We start from the raw sequence: 23,558 nt of genomic DNA, 5'->3' as shown, positions 1-23,558 counted from the left end.
TTCAGTTAAATCTCTATGACATATATTACAGTCTGTGACAATATTCTGGCAAAATTTGTAAAAGTCTAGACATAAAACCAGTTTAAAGTTAAAACTGACTTGGTAAAATTTTAAATATTTGCTTTCCATAAATGCAGCTTAGTCGTCACTGTAATAAACTCTTGTCACCAATAGGGGGTGTTGTAGCACTAAACTTGGTTTGATTCAATACCCTTTACAACCGTAATGAACAAAAGCTTAAATAAATAAAGCTTAAATTTATTATCTTGGCTAAAACTTGCTGCAATGCAATGTATTTTGCTATACGTACAATTTCAAATGCATTTTAATGTTTGAATTATTAGCAATAACTGTAATACACATTAAACAGGGTATTTTTCATTTCAACCTTTCACTAACAATAAGATTACAGACTTATTTTCTGTCAGATGTTTACACTAAACAATAGCTGAACAAGAATCAAACTTGTCCATATGTCTGCATTTTTTTTTTACAGTCAAAACAGATTTGTTTCCATGCAACCTTATGAGTACCGAAAGCCCACCAGTGCAGAAAGTGGTTTGAAAGATTTTAATGACATTTATTATTGATCACATTTAAATATATCTCATTAAGTAGTGTTCTAAGTCAAATATTTAAAGAACGACACTTTACACGCATGGTCACCTACTGCAACAGAGCAACACAAAAACCTGTCCTTTAAACTTGAGCTTCCCTTCATGCATGAAAAGAACTCATAGTAACACCAGACCCACCTTGTTTTTCATGTTAAATACGTATAAACATTGAGTTTGAGTGCAGAGGTTAAAGGATTCAAAACATGGGATGAGAACCAACAGCAGGACAACTCAGCCCTATAAGGGCATGGATGATCGCGCCGTAAAATGATGAGTTTCAACAACGGCTGTCTGTCTTCGAGCGACCCTTGCAGCTCCTCTCCTGGTTTTAGTGCAAGAGAACTGGGTCATTATCACAGCGACTCTATACAAAGGCCCACAGAAGAGGCAATGAGCACGATTTCTTACTGTTTTTCACCTCAAAATGTTGTTACAGTTTCTTAATTAATGTTTTGTCTGTTTGTTTTTCTTTTCCATTTGGGACAGAATTAAATGGCATTTGACCATTTCAGTGCTTTCACAAATCAAATCCTGTAATGATTACCAGACCAGCTCTTGACTAAAACTGACTTTGACACTTGTAAAAAAAAAACAAAACAAAAAAAAAACATCTCATGTCAGACTTCAGTAGGGTTTCAATAGCAGCTAAAATAAACATTCAAGTTAGCTTTATTTTCTGTCTGTTGAACCGATTGCTTTAATAAGTGCCACTAGCTCTAATTGTATTTGTTCAGTGACATTTTTGTCTCATCTAATTGTCAGAGGCTTCAAGTTAATTGCTTGATGAGTAGCTGCAGCCAGATGAACTGTCACCTTCTCTGCACATTAGAGCTGGAGAAGGCAGCAAAATTATAAAAAAGTCTTCAGAATGATAATGAAATGTAAATAAAATCTCTAGTAATAAAGAGACAGTTTCTAATTGTGTTATAAAGGGATTCTCTGAAACTGTCTGGTCAGATTAACTTAGGGGGGAATTTCATATTACTTACAGATTTGGTTTACTTGAATCTATATTGGGTCACTTACTGGATCTAGAGTTCAAGTATTCATACCTTATTTCCCATATTTTAACAGTCTCTGATTTGAATGTATCTTATTGTGATTTTATGTTATGGACCAACACAAATTAGTGCATAATTGTGAAATGGAAGAAAAAGTGATTTGTGGTTTTCAAAATTAATAACAGATACAATTCTGAGAATTGTATTTGCATTCAGCAGTGCTGAGTCGGTATTCATAGAACGTTCACTGTAAGCTATAGTTGCATGTTAGGGTATATTTCAGCTTTTCAATTTTTGCCAAACATTCTCAATTGGTTTTGATTTTTATTGGATAATTCTGACACAGGAACTTGCTTTGATATACACACTGGCACTGGCAGTATGTTTAATGCTATTTGAACCTGTGCCCCATTTTCATGTCTTTTGCTTTGTTTTCTGTCAGTTTCGCTTTTTATTTTAGCTTTAGCCATTTTCCTATAAATCCTTACCAGCTATATGTTTCTCTGGTGAAGAAAAGCATAGCCACAGCATGACACTGCCACCACCATGTTTAACTGAGAAGATGGCACTCATTTTCTCAGTTGAAGATGAATACTGAGAAGATGAAGATGATGGTATACAAGCCAGATTTATCTGGCTTAAATCTGTCTTGTATCTGGTTCAAACAACTTCTTTCGTATGCTTGTTGTGCCTCCTGAGTGGTTTGTGGCTAACCAAAAACTTCTCATGGCTTTCTTTCAACAATGGCTTTGTTTCTGTCCCTCTGGTAGTTTTGTGAAGTGCATTTGCAGTATTACAGTTTTCCTGTCAACATATTCTACCTTAGCTGAGGATCCCTGACACTTCTGCAGAGTGACCATGGATGAACATATGTGCTGCTTCTCTGATGGCTGTTGTTAGATTGGGAGTAGCACCTCTGCACAACCTTTCCCCTTTGACCTGTGTGCTGTGCTCCTTGGTCCTCATGATTCTGTTTTTTAGCTAAGGATTCTCCAACAAACATCTTTATTAGATTAAACACAGGTGGACTCCATTTATTAAGTAGGCAACTTGTGAATGTAGTTAACTAAACTGGATTTTACCAAGGGGCATTAGAGTAAAAGGGGCTCAGAACAGCTGTATGCAACATTTTTAGAAGTCATGTATCTCTTTTTCTTCCACTGTATAACTATGTACTAATACGTGTTGGTCTATCACATATCATAATAGAATAAAGATATTCAATAATTTCTGTGCATTTTACGGCAAATGTTTTTTTTTATACATGACACATCACATATTTGTCTCCTGAGCTGTCCTCTGATGACAGTGGGGTTGCGATATTAAATGTCAGAGTTGTAGCTCTGAGGAAGAAGTGATTGCAGATAAGAGAGAAAAAGAAAAGCAGAGAGTAATTGTTGCCTTTGTGGACTCTGTAATTTACCAGATCACGATTCTCTGAGGCAGTGCCACCCTCAGGAGCTCGGCTCCTTTTGTGATTTAGAACAAATCGTGACCACTTTTTTTTTCTTTTTTTCAGATGGAGTATGTCTGTGTGCCTTCTGATCCTCTATCTTAGGGGTTGACAGCACCCTGTAAAAGTACAAGCCAGGGAGAACAATGAACATTGAGAAGTATCAAGTATGTGGGAGAGAACAGCAGCTGCTGGAGACCGCAAAGAGTAAAAGGTTTAAACAATAAAAATGGAGGTCAAACTAAGGATCTTCTTAAGCTCCAGGGACTTGCTGAACTGAAACGTAGGAACATGGATGTGACAGTAATTGTTGATATTTTTAGATTATCATAGGTTCCAGGTGCTTTAACAAATGCTAACCTGGCCTTCTTCTTCTTCTTCTTCTTCTTCTTGTATAAACCAACTTTCAATGTAGTTTGGCTTATTAGAGGTAAGGTATATCTGTGGTGGGAGCGTGAAATACTGCCAGTACAGCTTGCACCACTCTAACAGAGTCTGCTTTCTTTTATAATGTCTATCAATTGGAGAGGTTGCAGTGCATGGCTTATGTGATTACTGCATGACATTCTCAGTACAAAAAAGCCTGAACTTTTTCCTTTTTATTTCAACTTCGTGCTAATGTTTGATATTCTAATGTGCGCCACCTCTTAAATACCACCTACAGCGGTGACGTTAGACCCCGGCGTTACATGCACAACGTTCTTTTTTATTCGCCCAAGCTTTCCAAACAGTGTGGGTTCTGCAGGCCTCACAAGCATTAACTGCTTACCGCCACTTTTACATTGTTAGATGCAATAATTGTATGTGTTTGCTCCTCTGGGCAGGATTTTCCAGAACACGGTGTCCTCTCACCTGGCATCATGAAGAACACCTCTCTCCCCTCCTTGGAGGTGGTTGCTGTCAACAACTTCTGCAGGCTCTCTGAGTGCAGAGCAGTGGAATAAACGTGATGTGTTCTGGCCCAATGGACGGAGTCCACTTCTGCAGCACCAGCCATGTATTATGAGTCCCATAGGAGACTTATTGATCAGTCTTGAAGGCTTCAGTTGAGTGACTCTGGTCTCCATGCATTTCTTGTAATAAAAGTTTATTTTTCATTCAAGTAACCTTTCACCCAGCTTGGATCCCCATTATTGTGAACTTCAATCAAGTTAGAATAATATCTATTTCTTGGTGTTTACACATATAGCGCATAAAAAGGAACAAGTTGTACCCTATTTGAATATTGCAGGCATAATACCCATTCCGCTCCTGTGAGTTTGACAAACCTTAGGGCCAGACAGGCTGGTGCAGCAGCACTCTGCTTGCTTGCTTGCTTTGCTTTTGCCCATTTGCCTGGTTGCTCCCTGATGACCTACCAACTCTGCTGCCTGAATAACTGAATTGAGTGAGAAATTAACTCAATTTCTCACTCAAACTTCAACATTGACTTTATTTATCTTTATTCTTGCAAGGGGAGACTTTTCTGTGCACTATGTTCTCAGTCATCCAATCTTGCCTTTATTCATCCACCTGTCGGTTGATGCACTCGTCTGTCCATATTCCAACACTCACTTATGGTCACGAGATATGGAACATATGGTCACGAGATATGGAACATGAGCGAAAGCATAAAATACAAATGAGCCCCTCCCGCAGGGTGCTGGAGTTTGAAGTTGAGCCTCTGCTTTTCAGGGTTGAAAGGTTGAGAGGTGTGAGCTGAGGGGGTTCTGGCATCTAATCAGTGTCCCTGCGGTGCTCCTCTCTTTGAATGCTTTCCAGACACTTCCCCCTAGAAGGGGGACGCCAGGACAGACTCAGTATGTCTATTCCAGCTTGGAAACACCTTTGGATCCCCCAACATGAAGTGTCATGGAAACCAGGAATATCTACGTCCTGGACCCGTGATCACTGTGACCCGTTCTCGGTTGCACAGAAGACAATTAACGGACAAATTGTTCAGTAAAATTCTGAGTTGAAAGTGGGATTTGATACAAAATACCAAATTAACTACTATGAGATTTTCTGTTTGTATGGGTGACAAGAATAACCTAAAATTCTTGCAGACGTACAACAGGACAGCTCACAAGACTGGATCCTGCTGCCTACAGGGTGCACTCTTCATGAGATTGAATTATTTCTGATGTCCACTATGCATATATTATGTGCTGCTTTGTTTGCACTCTCTGCAACATCATTACACATCCTATTATGGTGTGACTGAAGTTCTTTATTTAAAGAACCTCTATGTTGCACATAGTTATTATTTGCAATACGTTCAGCCCTTATATGAAAGTTTATGTTCCTAACGTAAAATGTACTGCCCCTGTGAGGGGAAATTGGTCTACATTCATAAATATAGAGGTGAAAATGTGTCTTAGAAAGTAAAAAGAAAGTGCTCTTGTACTTTGAAAGCAAAAAACAAAGATGTCTCACTTTGCATGGCTGCGTCGGTGGAATTACCAGTGGAGGCTTTTATGGCTAAATAAATATGACAGATCCTGTTTCAGCATTACGCAAGAGGAGGATAACTTGGTTCAACAAGACAAGACAAAATGTGTCAATGTATTGCAGAGAACAATCTGTTTGTAGCACTTTTCGGGAAGCAAAGTTTTCCCCGCAGATTGTTCAAGGTACTCTTTATCTCTCGAATGTGTGAGAAGCATCTGTGATATGAGAGAATAAGGCCAAACTAGATTCAAGGTTTGTAATTTTGTTTGTTTTATCAAAACAGGTCTGTGTTGTAAATGAGATGTTGGGTCTCAATGAGACCATTTGTATACATAAAGGTAAAAAAACAAATAAAAATCTACGCTTAAGTTATGAGTTATTTCCTGGCGGTGAAAGACACACTTGGAAATCCCGACAGAATTCAATGAGTTTTTGCTGTCTCCTAAAGTAATCCCCTATCATCCCTTCTTTAATATAATCCCATACTTTTAATGTCTGATACTGGCAGCTAGTAAGCAGGGATTTGTCAACACTTACATTGAGAAAGAGAACAGTTTTTTAACATAAACCGCTGTATAAATCACCTCTTCACAAAGAAACTTGAACATGTAAAACACTCCCAGTCTCATTTTCTCCCCTTGTCTCATTTTCTGTTTGCACAATCGTTGCATTGTCGTATTAGCCTGTAAATGTTGCAGCAGTTCATCTCAGTTTTGAGAGATTTTGGGTTTGTCCACCACAATGTGAACTCCCAGCACCAGCAGGAGGAGCTGGAGGAGGCAAAAGAGGAGGAGGGGTGAGAGGGTGGAGCAGGAGAGGCACACGATTGGCCAAGAAGAGGAAAGCAATGTGACGTTATTGGCTGCAAACCTGGCAGCTGTGAGCAAAGTTCCCTCCTTACTTTAGAGAGCATCAGTGAGCAGCAGAGTGGGACTTGCTGTGTATGAGATGCACACCAGATACTTTTGTTTGTTTGGCGAGTTTTAATTAGGACTCTTGGAAACTCACAGGGGGAGACTTGACAAGAGCTGGAGGTGGATAAATAATCTCCCAGGATATTTTTGAAGCGCTTAAGGTGAGTTGCTTCAGTCTCTCGTTTTGTCATTGGGAAAAATGATATCCAGTTGTAGTGCTGTATTTCAACACCACAGTGGCTTCATAAAATGTTCCGACAAAGCAACAATCAATAACATATGGGGGACCGACGTCAAATCTGCAAAACACAAAGTCAAAACATTACCTCTGTACAGTTTTAATCAGCTTGTGTGCTTGCACGTGGAGTGTGCGAGGGAATGTTTTTGTTCATGCCTGCATGCATAGGCATGCACACACCGGAGTGTATGAGCTGCGTGTGTGTTTATGTTGTGGGTGTAAAGCATACACTTGGAGTAGTCTTCTTCAGCTGAGGGATGGGGTTGTGAGAGGGGACCGGTGCAGTGCGACTTCCCAGTCACCAACCTCATCAGCAAACTTGTCACTGCAATGCCTCGCACTGACAGAGGAGCTCAAGGACTTCCCCCTCCCAAAATCATCCCGGTGTGACTTTCAGGCTGCAGGGTGCTGGTGGCGGATGTTGCTGGTATATAGTTGGCTATAAATAGGCCTGCTCCAAATTATGCTGCAGTCCCACATAAATTCAGAGTGGACAAGAAACAACCCACCTGGTGTTTGCGTTATAGTTTAGAGTGATTTAATCCTCTGCATGTAACAGAGCGATTGACTCTTTGGTAAACACTAGCAGAATATAGATAATACTCTATAATACAGATGATGTGAGTGAGTTGATCTAGCTGTGAAAATGAAGTTTTCTTTCGTTAGGCTGCCATAAGTGAAAAAGGTGAATCTGTCTTGTTTCTTGAGTTTCCGTAGATGTTGGTATTTAAAAGGGCTATATTATGTGTTTTTCCAGGCACACAAAGCCATTTTGTAGCATGACCAAGTACATATGCCACCCTCAGTTGTTGTTATAAAAATAGTACATATATGAAATATGACTTAAAAGAAATCTTACGTCCTGCTTTAATGCCTTGAAATTTGGCCTCTGTCTCTTTAAAAACTCCTGCCCTTTTTGAAACTCCACTTTCAAGAATTCATCACAGCATCTTCTCTCTATTAACCCTTTAGTAACACGTTTAAAGGCATTGCACTGAGAAGTCGCTCATATAATGAGCTCAGCGAATGCACAATTCCATCAGGTGTTTTCTAATTACTGCTGGTGAGTCTGACAGAGCTGAGTAGAGGAGCTGCAGGGGAGGGATGCTCTGAGAGACAAAAGCTCGAAAGCTTGGAAACTGCTGGTCTGAGGAGGAGCTGTGCCTGGAAGGTGGTGCTTGGTCCAGCCAGGCATTTTGAACAGCTGAATAGTTGCCATGGGAGATTTAATGATTTATCAAACAGAAATGAAAGAATACCATTTTAACATGATGTAAAGCTAAAAAAAAAAGTTGATCTTACATGATACTGCCCCTTTAGATGGCAGAACGTTTAGAGGAAAAGTCAAATAAATAAATAAAACAACCTTGACTTAAAATACAATATGTAAAAGTAAAAAGCAGTTTGAACTTCTTAAGCTTTATACTTCCATGAGTTTTTCACATGCATTGTAGAAGACCACTTCAAGGGGGAAAAATCCACTGTCATTTGCTTATTACTTAGCCTGGTCACATGGCATTTTACTTAGCAAATTCCACTGTTTTTTTTAGAGCTGAGGTTAAAGATATTAGTTTATATTATTTAAAGCAAGGTATGTTATATTGTGGCTACTTTGTAGAAAGGTAAAGAAGTCCACAGAGCGATGGAAGGGAGAGAGCAGACTGCATTTCTTGAGGAAGCTTCAGTCCTTTGTGATTGTAGCAAGATTCTGAATATCTGCTCTGATCGTTGTGAAGTGTGCAATCCCTTCTACCATCATTTGTTCAGGCTAGCTTCATCAGAACCAGTGACTTTAGCTGATTAAGAAGGCTGGTTCTGTTCTGAAGACTTTGCTGGAAACTCTGGAGATGATTGAAAAGAAAAATAATTTTTGAAATGAAGAAAATTACAGACAATCCAGAGCAATCTCTTAATCAGTTTGCCATAAAATAGTAGTGTTTTCAGACAGAGGCTTTGTCAGACTGACTGCTACTGGAGAACCTTTCTACTCCTAACTGTCAGAACTTACACAAAGTCTAATACTTTATTTCCTATTTGGATTAAAAAGGTGGTTTTTTTGTATTTTGAAATTAAGTGCATTGTCAAGTTTTCTCTTGACAATTTAAGCTATGCCTCATTAAAAGTTAAACCAATTGATGGTGTCAACTGTTTCAGTCCACCTTATAAGCTGGGACCTTTTCCAAAGAACTGAGACCTAGAAAAAGCACCAGAGCATACCATCTTTGTTTTAGTTACACAAATGGTAGCGTGTTGGAAAATCTGAAAGTGTACACCACTCTTGACAGACTTAGAGCAGACTGACGATTTGCAGATGATCAGGTGGACTGATGCTGTCCACAGAGTCAAGCAACATAAAGTTTGCATGGCAGCATGGACGTCGTCCTGTTGAAGAACTCTATCTGCTAATATAATATCTAACATTTACAGTTTGAGCTGTTTTAATAGCCAAATTTGATTAAAGTTTGGTCTATTTGACTATCTTTTAGCAATTCACCAGGCTCAGTTTTTTTAAAACCTTTGATAAGTACATCTTTATTTGGCGTCGGTCTAACGCAGGTAAGGGAACCATACGGACCTGTTTCTGTTTTAAATCCCAGCCAGCTCTCAAATGTGAAGACCGCAGACTCATGACATATCTGTGGCATTCTTCTGAGATCATCCAAACTTTTATCTCACATTTTAATTTAAGACCAACTCCACATGAGAAGTTGAGTTCATAGTCATGTTTATGACAACAAACAAAGCACTTTGTTTAGTCTGGTGTTGGTATGAGAATCTCACAGACAGCCTTGATTAAAAATAGCGCTGGGTCACTGTAATCACTCTGGAAATTTAAACAAACACACATAGCATGATCTGATGGCTTCTATTTAAAACAAAAATGAATTAATGCACTGATTGTTTAAACTGCAGCAAAAATGTTGTTTTTGATTCTTACAGCTGTAAGAATCTACTATTAAGCTTATTTATTATCATTTTGGATTTTGATCCTAGATTTATTAGTTTTCATTTCTGTATTTTGCAGATTATAACTTTTTAGCATTCTGCTTTAATTGCAAGTAATTATTTGGTCTGTTTGTTTGGTTGTGGCCTGCAGTCGGCTAAGATCTGCCACAGGCAGCTTTCCAATTGTTTTTAAACAGCGATACCTTAATGAGAGTTATGTGTGGTGTTTCTCTAGATTTTTTCAGGGACAGAAACTATTTCAAACTGCAGAATTAAGCTTCCTTGCAACAAAGCAAAAAAGTGTTGGAACCTTTTTTTCACTCAGATGAACAGAGCACAGAATCAGGTGGAGCACCGATATGTTACACCCTCCTCACTATTACACACCTGCATTGAGTTCTAAATAAGTTTGAGGAAATAAGGCTTCAGCATCAAACTCCTATATATTTGTAGCATTAACAACTTGATGTCCAGCAGACACCTAAGGCCTTTTCAAGACATATCAAAAAATTTTGACTCCAAACTCTAAGATATATATATAGTAGCTTGCTCAGGAGCCACTGCTGTTAGTTGACATCACAGTCTGACATAAACATCCTCTTTGTAAATATCCAAAAATGGACATTTTCAGGAAATGAAAATGTCCATTTTTAAAAATATAAATGTAAGTTCATCCTGCTTGGGCAAAGTTATGTGCTCTTTTTATGCTTTTGGCTGGTTATGTATCAATGAGACCACATCTAATATTGATATAATGTGAAGACTGATCAACATTATTAATATTCACAAAAAATAAAATACAAAGCTTCTGTCTGAAAAAGATGAAGTATTACACAAATGTGGCAGCAGCTACCCAACAATAAGATTGTTTAACTCATGATATGCTTTGCAGACACTCTGTCTGCACTGAGGAAAATTTACCTACTTCAACTTGCTGAATTTTTTAACTGAGTGAAGGTTGAACTACTTTCTGATTAATTGAGCTAATTATTATGTAAGCTTTTGGGGGTCCTCGCAGCTGATTTGACATTAATTTCTATATGGTCAATTGATCTATAAATGTGGAGAAAACAAGATGGTGACATCACGGTGAAGAGCCACATCCTCATACAGCAGAACATGATCAATACTACAACTTTCATCCCAATACATACTTGACAGAAAACATGGAGAGCATCACATGAAGACTTGGAAGAGAAGTTACATCACTTAATGCTCCACAAAAATGACTCTTATTTTATCATATTTAGAGCCATGTAGCATGTAGCACACATGGCAAGCTAGAATGCAATGTGATGGTTTATTTCATCATCCATATTGCTGGAAATAAAATTCTAGTCACTCCAACAATTTTTATGGTATCTGAAGAATAAAACTTTAAATCATGAGAATAGAATGATGGAAAATTTTACTGGCTTGAGCAATACCTTCTTAAAGGTTTATAACCTTAGTGTACTTGACAGCATACAGTACCAAGCCTGTTGTACCTCTCCAGCAGGTGAGTTAGCCTACAGTTTGCAATACCTACAAGTCTGTTAGCCAGATTGCCTTTAACTGCAGTGAGAAACACAGAAAGCCCTTTGTTGTGACTGACCTCTACTATGCAAATATATACCGTGAGATAACTGTGCTGCACTCCACCTCCACGTGGGTGAATCAATGAGGTGCAAGCAGCACAATAAGCTCTTTGTTTAAGGTGTGTACACCTGACCTGAGCGCTGTGGCTATTAGACCTGTTGTGCAGTGGCTACACAACAGGAGTGCTCACACCCCCCTCTGCTCCTATGCTCCTTAAAAACCAGGTTACATCAGAGTAAATTATTAGTAAGCAGACATTTACTTCTTACTCTTACAACTCCTTCCAGAGTGTTGCTGCTTGTCAGCGAAAGGCCTGATGTAAATCTATGTAACTTACATGAATGTAAAACGCCTCAGCAAAGCTTTGCGTTATTTTTCCAAAGAGGATTCTCTGTGGATTGTTTTCTTGAACGTCTCCACATATACGCCGTGTGCACAAATCTGATCTTCTGCATGACCTTAACTTAAAGTGACAGTGTCGACTCAAATGTTTGTCAAAATTTGTTGTACTGAGATGACTCTTTTTGAGGGAAAAAAATATATAAATGAGCTGGGGCTCGTATTGTGAGCGAGGATTTTCCAGAGGTGAGGGTTCAAGGGTCAAGCAGCAGTGGAAGACTGCAGTGTTTGGTGCCAACAAAGTGAAATGTCACAGGTTTCCCTTAGCCTTTCTTGGTATTTTATGAGTGTTTTGCAGGGGATGAGGGGGGCGGGGGGTTAATGGAAAATTAAACCGTTTGCTTCCCAAAGCATATTCATTACTATAATAAAGACACTGTTTGTTTTCCTCAAATTTTCTGGCAAGGCAGAGCATGCATAAGTCTTCCAAAGCTCTCACGCAGATGCACTGCATAATGCATACACACACACACACGCACAGATGTTACACACATGCACACGCAAACACTTATTCAAGCCTCTTTTTATTGGAGAGGCTGTTCTCATAACAATAAGAGGGGGAATCTCTGTGTACTCAGTGATCTTAGGTCATTCTTGGACCATTGAGCTCCACTAACTTTTACTAGGCATGTATGGAAATCTGATTCCGATTATCAAAAGCCTGTTAGGGTTATGCCTATTTTTCAGTTTTAGAGCGAGGAAAAACATTGTTTTGGCAATTGCGGATGATTAGTTGCTTAGGTAAAGAAGTTCCCTGACTCCAGATGTTTGGTTTCCTTGTCATAAATTCGGTGCAGTGTGTGCTGCTTAAATTTTTAACTCCTGAAGGATTCTTTCCTATTTGCACGCCCATAAAAGGCAAGCATCTTAGGCACACTCCACGACAGAGCGACTTACGCAGACATGGAAATCAGAGCAGATAAAAAGATAAAACGTGATTGCCTCCCAGTCTTTCTTCCCTCTCTTTCTCCATCTGCAGTGCAATAAATACAGATCTAGGGTCCAGCTGGATGGCATCAACAGAACCACAACATTACATCTTTAGCTGCATTGTTATAACCAGCAGAAGTGAACTGTATGTAAACATGCTCAGAGGCTGATGAAACAGAAAAGTATTTGAGAAGACTTCTGGCCATGCAGAAGCAGAATATCCGTGTGTGTTGACTTTGTAATGTTACGCAGGAAGAGTGACCTCCAAGGGACAGGGCAGAGAAGAAGAAGAGAGAAACAGCTGTGGGTACAATTCCCTCTTCCTCTGTTGGTTTGGATGTCCTGTCATTGTGTTTGTGAGCTTCTTTAAAAACAAATTGCAATGACTAAAAATGTTTCTTTATATGCACAGTTATGGGTTTTAACAATCTGGCCTGGATGGCTTGAACTGTAGAGGGAGTGGGTGGGGAGGGGCTTGATGAGGTCCCTGGAGAGAAGTGGTATGATGTTTGGTCATCTCGAATCCTGGCCCTTTAATAAATTAAAAAAATAATAATAATACAGTTTTTTCCTAAACTGTAAAAAAAAAAAAAAAAAAAAAAAAACTTTCCATAAACAATTGTGAAATTTAACCCAGATTTATTTGATCTGTAGAGTTGATCTCTGTGAGATAAGTCCCACAAGACCAGGAAGGCTTTGAGTTTCTGTAGGCTGATTCCCCCTGATTAACATTACTATAAATAGAAATAGACTCGGTTTTATTTTAGTTGCATATCTGTGAAACATCAGTTCCAATGGAATAATTGCTTACATATCCCAGAAAACGTTCCACATATCTAGAGAAACCCTGAAAAGATCCTGTATTTTCCCCCTGCTCTTAATTTGTTTTTGTGTTTTAGCTGTGAAACATATTTCAAATAAAGTGGCGATTATGAATTTGAAAATTTCACTAATCTATTTTTGCGCATTTATGATATTATACAAATTAGTGACAGTAGGTGCAACTTGGTCTTAAACCACTTAAACAAATATTCCAGTCCCAGGTATGTAGATTATTTTAATGATGATGCAGACAGAGATTTGAAACTCAGAGACAAAATGCCATTCTATTCCATAGTCACAATATTTATAAAAATCCATCATACTTAATCACAACTGGATATCTGAGCCAGCTGACAGTTTACCTTCATTTGAAATTAGGACTTTAGACAGCGGAGTAACTGTCCAGTTCTTTTTCTTGGGCCAGGTATGACACTTCTGGTGTCTCTGGTCCAGGAGGGGCCTAACACAATGACTGCTAAGAATATTCCTGTGCTTTCATTGTTCTCATAGTTTTCCTGTTTTATCCTAGTCTTGTAACTTGCGGAGTGCCATTCGAGCTCCCACTCTGTCTATTTCCATTGCTGTGTCCTTGGGGGAGACATTTTACCTGCCTTGCCTGCTGGTGGTGGTCAGAGACCCTGGTGCATGGCAGCCTCACGTCTGTCAGACTGCTCCAGGACAGCTCTGGCTATGATCCAGTAGCTTGCCACCATCAGTGTGTCTATATGCGCGTGAATGACTGAATGTTGTGTGAAACGCTTTGAGTCCTCTGGAGTTGATAAAGTGCTGCACTAGTACACAACATTTTCCATGTACTTTTAGGCTGCTGTGGTCTGTCTTTGGCCGGACCATAACATGAAGATGATCCACCTCGTCAGACTTCAAGCAGCCAGAACAACTTACAATAATCTATTTACAAGATGTTTATTTATATGAGATTTTATCAAGGTCTTTGTAGGAGATGACTAAATGTGTGTGAAAGGCTAAATGTTATCAAATGAGATGTTTGTCACCGTTACACAAATTACTAGGCCATATATACAAACACAGACTATGTATGCAAAATTTAAGGAGTTCATTGAGCCTTTAATAAAGATTCCAAGCCTGACTACAGAGTTTCCAGCAGACACAGATGGATAGAGTTACCCTGCACCATATTAGCTGAACTTTTGCTATGTTATAACTGCATTGCCTGAACTAAATAAAATCAGAGGAAGTGCAGTTCAGACCGATCCAGCTAAAAGAAAGAAGTACTTCTTTCTTTTAGCGTTAGTACTTCTGACAGTACTAAGTACTTCTGACAGCAAAAATTTGGCTGAATGTATTTTAAGAATTGGACACTGATTATCTCATGCATTTCTCCCGAAACAGAACCATAATGATAATTGCAAAGAGCCTCCACCCTCTGAATCCTTTTTGGTGTATATGTTTTTTTCTCAAACCAGCAGGCCCAGGAGTTATACAAAAACAAGACCATTCTGTGTTCTTGTTAGGTCAGAGCCTGCTATGAATTATCAACTAGTTGCATGGTTTCTTGTTACTCCAGATTCAAGCCTGATTTCAGCCTAGCTATTTTTGAAATGTTATCATTATGCTGTGAAAAAGTATTTGCCTGTTTCACAGATTTCTTCTGTTTTGCTTTTCTGTAACACTTAAATATTTCAAATGACCAAAATAATTTTAACATCTGACACAGATGTCACAGACCTGAGTGAACTGTAAATTATTCTCTAGTTTGTGGTCGGCTAAGCTTCATTCTAACTATTCAGTACCAGAAAATAAATTATCTGACCCAAAATTACTTGAATTTCCTTTTTACTTACATAACTTTAGCGAGATCAGTGAATGTCATGGTTGTTTATTTTTACTTTGTTTAATCTTCTGAGATCAGGAAACTGTTATGAAACTATTAAAAAAATGAATCAAACACTATGTTGTAAATTTAATTTATCATTGACCTACTATGTTCAATTGTTCAAGTTTTGTTCATCAAAATATTAAATCATGAATCAGGGATGTTATTCTGGTTATAAAAGGAAACGCCTCATTTAACGTTAGCACAAGTCGAATCTAAAGCCTATGACTTCATTGATTTACTCACAGATTGGACTTTACTTGACCCTCAAATTTTTCAATGCACACCATTTTATAAGTAAATAGCAGTAATTTACTTCTGAAGACAAGGCTGTTTGTTTGTAGGCATATCGTTTATTAACGTGACAGCAAATTTTGACATCTGGATTCTGAGTGAGAAGTTGGTTCTTGAGGAACCACTTAGTTCCTTTGCTTTGGGCAAGCTCTTTAAAAATGATGATTCTTACTGTCCAGTACGACATGCTTTGGTAAAGGCAACTTGTTCACCACCTGTCACAATATTTATGCTGTCAACTAATAGTAAAATATGAAGATGATTTTGATTCTTAGTGCAAAAAAAAATAGCAATATGAAAATTTTTTAACTGTATTGCTTACCCACTCTCACCTACTTTTTCTTTATACAGTGGCTGTAAAAGTGTCCAGTAAAATCCCAGGTTCTAATTTGATGTGATCACCAAGGGATGTTGGCTCAATAGCCTCAGGAAAACCAAAAGTGAATTTGAAGCATCGCACCATGCTGACTTCGACTATGTGGATCAGTGTGTTTTTATAGGTTGGCCTTACAAATTGTTATGAATAAAATGTGGTTTAAGAGAGATTCAAGATGGATTATTAAATGATACCAGGCTATTACAGTGGTCTTTTTTTTTTAATTTATACGAGTTTTGAATTTTGAGTCATAGAAAACAAAGGAATAATAATAGATTATATTATCTGGTGGGAAACATGTTTCTCGCTCCTCTAGACCAGTGGTTCTCAAATGGGGGTACGTGTACCCCTGGGGGTACGTGGAGGTACTGCAGGGGGTACGTGAAGCTTTTCAAAATATCTTTAAAAAATCAGTAGGCTCCTCATAATAAGTCTTGGGAAAAATTATTTTGTAAAAAGTTCGAAAAAATATAAATGTGTGTTCATGCACTGAATTTTATATTCAGTATTTAGTTTCAATATCCTTTAAAATAAAACGGTTTGACTGGTTTTATACCTTCCTGGTGGTCACCGTCTTCTGTTTTTCTTTTTTGTTTAACCATGCAATGTTTGCAATATGGATGTATTTGTCAGGTTCACTGATATAAGTTGTTTGGCTTTAATAAATCAGACAGTGATTTTACAGCACTGTACCTCTTTTTAATTCCAAAAATGTTTTGCCCGTGTCAGGGGGTACTTGACTAAAAATATATTCTTAAGGGGGTACATCACTGAAAAAAGTTTGAGAACCACTGCTCTAGACCACACACCTGAACTATGCTCTCCATACTCCCCAATCTGTTCATATCACTTTGGTAGTCAGAACCGCTTTGCGTTTTTGCCACTAGAAATGTTTCTATAAAAATAAGATTATAGAGGTTTAATCAGGTTCACATCTCTTCTCGTTTAATCCTAAGCCAACCTAAGCCTCAGGGCCCGGCTCTTCCTTACGTAAGGGGAGGGGAGTCTGAGATAATAAATCACCTGAAAGCAGCAAGGTTTCATGTGTACTGTATATTTTCTCTGGTGACACAGAGGAGAAAATCAATTTTCAACAATTGCAACTGCAAAAGTACGCATGGACATTTATTGTTTCTCTTTGGACTTCTTTACTCTTGGCTCTAGAGGGCATGAAGTCACATTCAAGACACCAGAGGCAAGAGGGAGGTTGATAAACTGAAAATGAAGTTCTACTTGAAACAAACAATAGTCACACAAGTGATGAAAGCAGGAATGACACAAATCACAAATCTGAAAACAGCACCAAACTTGACAACAGGAGACAAAGAAACCACCAGCAGCAAAAGCAAAAGCTCTTAAACCCTACAGTATCACACAAATGTCTTACATTTTTCCAAATTCTTTTACAAATAAAATCTGTAAAGTGGGTCATTTGTACCCTCCTAGACTCAAGATAGATTTTACCAAACATTTTTCATGATATTTTCAAGTGCTGATTATTGGTAAGATTTGGATCTGGACTTTGACTGGGCCATTATCTGGCTATATGTTTGGAGCTTTTGTCTTGCTGAAAGGTAAACCCAGTCTCAAATCTATTCTTGCAGCCTGTAACCGGTTTTCCTCCAGGTTTGCCTGGTTTTTAGCTCAGTCCAACTTCCTATCGACTCGTTTCCCTTTTCCTCCTGAAAGAAAATCCTCCCTCCGGCATGGTGCTGATGCCTCCATTTGTTATGGTGTGTTCAGGCTGCTTTGTTAGTTTTCCTTCACACTTAAAGTTTTGCATATTGTCTAAAATATTTAGCTTTGCTCTGCTATGACAAGAGCACCTTCCTCCACAGGCTTGCTGTGTCCTCTGCGCTGCTTTGGGCAAACTGCCAGTGGGACTGTTGTATCATTTAATTTAATCAGTGACTTTCTTCTTTGATTCAGGCCAAATGTTTTTGTTATTCTTCTGTGGTGTTTGAGTTTCGGCTTTCTTTTGTTATTGTTTTTTTTAATAATTTCCTTGTGGTTTATTTATGTCCAATATGTCTTGCCACACATAGTTCATTATCCTGTGCTCATTATTGTTAGGATGGTTTGCCATATACGTTTATTTCTTTGGATTCAGTTTCTTTGTTTGTTTTTGTGTTCTGTTCTTTGTGAATTTGTATTTAGTTGTCTTCAATCATCTCTGTGGTTTGATCTTTATCTTTTCTTCTTGGTTTGTAGTTTGAGTCTTAGTTCAACTCCCTCTCTGGTAATTAGTCTCTTTTCCTCAGTTTCCCTGCTCTCATTCTGTCTTAACCGTCCCACATCTCTTCTGATTAGCTCATCTGGTTACTTTCTCTTTTCCACCTCTGCCTCAGTATATTCTCACCAGTTCTCTTTGTTCTTTCCTGGGTTCTTCTGGTACCGTCTGTGTCACACTCATGCAGCTTCCACTTCCTGTTAAAACTCTTTATTTCACCTCTCAGCCTCAGTGCTGACAGCATTTGGGTTCAAATGAAAAACAAACATGACACTTGTCTTGATAGCTTTTTCAATTTTCACATTGTGGGTTAAACACGGCAGACATTCTAAAGCTGGGGAAATTGTTTCATAAACTAATCCAGATTCACACTTTGCCACGTTTTTCTTGATCTGTCAGACAAGTGATTGCCCTGGATAAAGTGTAAAAGGGGCTAAATGCAAGTAAACAGCAACATTGTCAATATTATTTGTAAAATAGGTTGTGACAGCATGTCTTATTTTCCTTTCAGTTCACTAAGGTATGATATTTTAAATTAATAGATGACAATGTAACAGTCTATTCTGCAGAACTTCAAACACAAAGGAAATCTCAGGAAGAAAGTCTCCCTGATAAACAAGGAAACACAAGAACAAACTGTGTAACACTGACACAGCAGACATTCACAGGATCTGAAGTTATTGTACTAAAGGAAAAATCATGTCAGGTTTTGGGCGAGAGTTTATAAATGTGCTTGGACACGGTGTGGGGCTGTTTTCCCCTTACCTGCAGGTGTGCATGACTCTACAATTAGCCTCACAGTGAATGCAACTGTGTTATGGATTATATTACACATAAAACACTCTAATGCAAGCTTTTTATCGGAGGCGGAGGAAGAGGCACACATTTTTGTTATGTAAAACTTTTACATAAATGCAAAAAGCTATGATTTTCCAAACATATGTCAGTGCTTTATTATGTGAGTATTTGTCTTCTACTCTCTCTTCAGATGAGTATGTATGAGGACCTAACCAGACTCTGTGACCTTGATGTTGGGCAGAACTGCAGTGTTCAGTCATTCATCATTGTGAATATTGAATCAAAACATGATGAGAGAGATGCAGGCCAAGATTTAGCTCGCACCATGTGCCTGCTGTTTTCTGCTGGGTTGTATGGTCAGGAGTGACTCATCAGCAGCTCTGCGGGGCTTCACTGATGCCTCGGGTCAGTGAAGTCATTAAGCCAAGGTGCCATGTGTGTCAGAGTGAGCCGACAATGCCTTGTGCAAGAGTGCTTCTGTTTGGGACGGATGATTGCAACTTTTTGAATAAATGTGAGAAAACGAAAGGTAAATTTAAAACAGTACCTGCGCAATGATTTCACTGTACTATGAAACTGGAGGCTAGAAAATGTAACAATGATTTATTGTGAGTTGTTAAACACCCAAACAACTGTGGCTCTCTAGAGCCCTCTGGTGGAGGTATAAAACGAAGCAGCAATTTCCTCCGTAAAATGTATCAACGGAGAATGTTAAAAATTAGTATGGACTATTTACAAACTGTTACAATTTCAATCGGATTCATTTAAATGTTTGTCTGCACCATGTGATTTGTGTCAAAAACGGAAACAGAATATCTGCAGACTTATAAATACAAATCTAATATTTGAGATATACATCAAATTTGATATCCCGTAGTTTAGAATTTCTGTCATAGAATTGATCAGTAGGACTGTCAGTCTGCTTTGTTTGGCCCCACTTACAATGTCTACTATGAATCCACTCTTGCAACATCATTTAGGGGACGTTGTTTATTTCAACCACATGGGGGCAGCAGAGCAAATGGTAAACAAGCAGTAGCAGACATCTTGGATTAGTCAAAGCAATCTGCTATACCCTTTTCAATAAAAATAAATAGGACATTTTAAATCATATTCTGTGAAATTTCTAAAAAAAAAAAAAAAAAAAGAGAAAAGTGCAGACCATTATGAATGAAGGTCTTGAGAGAAGAGCCAGGTAACTGAAAAATAAAACTCTGAATCAAGGCAGCAGGGTGAAATGGCAAACGTTAATTTAGTAATAATAAAGGACTTATTTAAGTCAGTGTTGCACAGTCTTTCTAGATTACCCAGAGTCCTAGGATCTTTTCTTTGCTCCTCTATTCGACTGACCTTCAAAGTTATCTTCGGGATTTAGGTCTCATGACTGAGATGGCCATGTAAAAAGGTTAACTTTGTATTCAGTAAACTTTTAATGTAGCTCTATGTAGTTCTGTAGAAGGACATGTTAGTATTAACCATTTTCAATTTTCTGTCCTTATCCATCATAATTTTATCAAAATTGTACTTGGTGTTTTTTGCTTTAATAAGGTTTTCAGACAGTTCAGAACAGATGCAATCCCACAGGATCGACTTCTGACATACATAACAATGAGCATAAGGTGCTTTACCACATGGTCATCCTTTTGTAGCCCACTGGACATAACGCTGTTGGAAGTTCAAAAATCCTTTCAACTCAACAAAGCACAGAATTCCTGTTAAAATCTCTTAGGAGTTTCCATTTTATGTTTGTGATGGTAGGACAGAAAAGTTTTTTTTTAAATATTTGTTATGCTTTCTAAACAGCCAGTCGGTATGTGGAAGGCGTCCACTGGTTTTTGTGGAATTCCTACAGGTGCCACGGTGTGTACAAATTTTAAGTGTGCAAATTATGGATTTTTCTGCATCTTATATCTAAAACATAACCACTACCGATACATTTTAATAGACTCTGTGTATGTGGATTATATCACATCATGTGAAAGAACTAAAATCCCGCGTGTTTATCCTCATATTTTATTACTTTCTTTTGCCAATGCAGTAAAAAATTGTTGTTCTGAAACTGTTGAACATCCATGTCTCTGGTTAGTGTTTATTAATAAATAATAATTATGCCCTTTTTTGTGACAAGTGATCAAATCAATTCTTTTTATCTATTGCATAAATACAAGCACTGAGATTTTCTATTGCTTTGCTATTGATTTTCAGACTGTTTTCAAAAAGACTCCACTCCCGATGGCACCGATTTCACACACAAAAAGAAAACAATGAACTCACCCTTGGGTCTGGTAGACAATGAGCTGAATATAAGACCATTATTTTCAAGGAGCTTGAGGTGTGAGAGCTAATTTACATTTTTAAGCAAATGTTATTGTATTATCATCCCTGCTTGGCTTGCGGTGAAATGGTTTAAAGCTTGTTCCCACCAACAAAATCCTCAGAGGAGCAAAAAAAATAATAAATAAAAAGTGGGTGTTTTGCAGTCGTGCTCACTTTGCCAATCTACGCAGCAGTAAACTTTTGTTATTGCAAAGCAGTGAATCTATATATTTTTGAAGTACTGACCTTTGTAATTTTTTGAAATGGAGAGTGTATGAAATGATAGCAGTAATATTCCACATGCATAATGTGTTCCTAGGGTTGTGCAGCTGGCTGGCTTGACTCAGACTTTTGCATAAGCAAAACAGCACTGCAGCAGTTTGGAAGGTCAGAAAAACCCATTATTTTGAAATTAAACCAGCTTATTATTTTGAGAATGAAAGTTAATTATTGGCAATTTCATAAAAATCCATCTGCAGAAGTGGGCAGAAGAAGAAATGGTCTTTGTACATGAAAAGTCAAACTCCAACAGTCGCTTGATGCTAGAAATGAATCTCTGTGGAAGTTAATGGTAGGCAGGGTCAGCAAGAGTTATCAGTAAAGTTGTGGCGGTCTGGGCCTCTTTTTGCCTGGGGGTCCAAAAACATCTAGAATTCACCCAGGGCTGGTTCACAGTCATACTGGTGGTGCACATACTGTAGAAAAAAACCCTCCAAAGTTCGTTAGCAATTTTTTTTTCAGTCATAACTGTAATAACTATGTTTGTGAGGGCAGCTTTTATTGCCAGTTTACTGGAAGGGGGTGAATCCACTGCTGCTGTTAAATCTCTAAATCCCTTCACATGTTCACATGAAACCCCAGTTCTGACTTTGTAAAACACATGCAGTTGTTATGGTTTCAATTGCATTTTAAAATAAAGTCATATTTGTTTATGTTACATGCTTTTTAATTATAGTGTAGCAGAGAAAACCTATTTTGACTTGAATAACATGATAATGATAAATAATCACATTATTTCATAATCACATTTTTATGCATTATAATGACCTAGGAGGAGAAGTTATCATAGGTAAAAAGTTGTTCAGCATCCCCATTTAAAACTGTAGCAAATATAATCTGATCATCATCTAAATTGATTTATTTTTTTTAATTTCTTTTGGACATGGCAGAAAATGTTGCTCCAGGATCCCGGTAATGCTACGTACAGCATTGTATCTTGCTCTAACACAGTTTAACAATATGAATTCCTTCATCCCAGCAAACACACACGGTGCAAACAGTGAGCATCAAACATCAAAGGCAACAGATTTATTTCAAACACAGACCTGGAGTCAGAGAATTCATCTTCCACAGAATTCCCTTTATTTCCTCGTGTTCAGATCTGTGTAACATATTTCTCTTTGTGCTAACACACATGCCAAAACAAGCTAACCATGTTTTGCAATAGTTTCCAGACAAAGACAAAACATTTTATCCAATAGTACAGCTTTTCATGTCACTTCACTTTCTTTTGAAAGCTATGATAATTCTTTTTTAATAAGTGCTTAGAAGAATCTTAGACCTCTTGATTGGAATCTTTACTAATTTTTCACACTTGAAGAATGCTTGATGGTCTCCGTATCGAAACTACCGAACATTTTCAATTAGGTTTGAACCTGGAGACAGAAGACCAAACTAGAACGCTCCAGGATCTTTTTCTCGCACACCGTGGGAAACTTAGACGTGTGCTTGGAATCGTTATCTTCTTGGGAAGCCTATTAATCACCAAGTTTTTAATATCGCAACAGAAAGTTGAGCCTCTTTCAAGTAACCTGATATTTCTGTGAATCCATGTTGATTTCCAATTTTTTGAATATTCAATGATGGGTAAAAATAGCCTCTTCCCACTTCATTGCATTTCAAATTTTGCGGCATCACCTGGAGGAGCCACTGCTTAGTTTCAGTTCCCGCTTTGAGTCAGTGGTAGTTGAGACTGATGTTTGTTCATGAACACCGGCTCCTTTACTGTTTGTTAATAATCCAGGTCAGTCCCCAGCTTACTTTAGACTTGGTTCAGCAGCAGCCCTAAAGCTGCAATCAGTGACTAAAATAAAGTCAGTCTGAATCAGAGAGGCTGATGATTTGTGTTTTGAATGATCTCCACAAGGTGAAAGAATTCCACTTCAGTCAACCAGACTGATAATTGGAAGGTACGTGGGGGAGTTCTCAGATAAGTGTCACTGCCTATTTACTAAAACACTGTGATGTAGCATGTAATGAACTGTAATTTATTCTAATTGGATAAAATCTTAGATGGAACTTTGCGGCAGCTTTAAAAGATATGTTTCCCCAATTCGACATCCTAGTTTGAATATTAATGTC

The 23,558-nt window shown here is 38.1% G+C and overlaps 1 protein-coding gene across 1 annotated transcript in view; it reads left to right on the top strand.

The window, feature by feature from the left end:
• The first annotated feature begins 6,468 nt into the window (after positions 1-6,468).
• Positions 6,469-23,558, top strand: part of pde4d (phosphodiesterase 4D, cAMP-specific) — a 209,981-nt gene continuing 192,891 nt past the window's right edge. The window contains exon 1 of the mRNA XM_028033348.1: positions 6,469-6,576. The gene's annotated coding sequence lies outside the window, so the exon portion shown is untranslated. The remainder of the gene's footprint in view (positions 6,577-23,558) is intronic.

This window comes from Xiphophorus couchianus, chromosome 12 (assembly GCF_001444195.1).
Source record: "Xiphophorus couchianus chromosome 12, X_couchianus-1.0, whole genome shotgun sequence".
Taxonomy (NCBI): domain Eukaryota; kingdom Metazoa; phylum Chordata; class Actinopteri; order Cyprinodontiformes; family Poeciliidae; genus Xiphophorus; species Xiphophorus couchianus.
The sequence above is the reverse complement of the archived record's forward strand: the minus strand, read 5'-3'. Positions and strand labels throughout refer to the sequence as shown.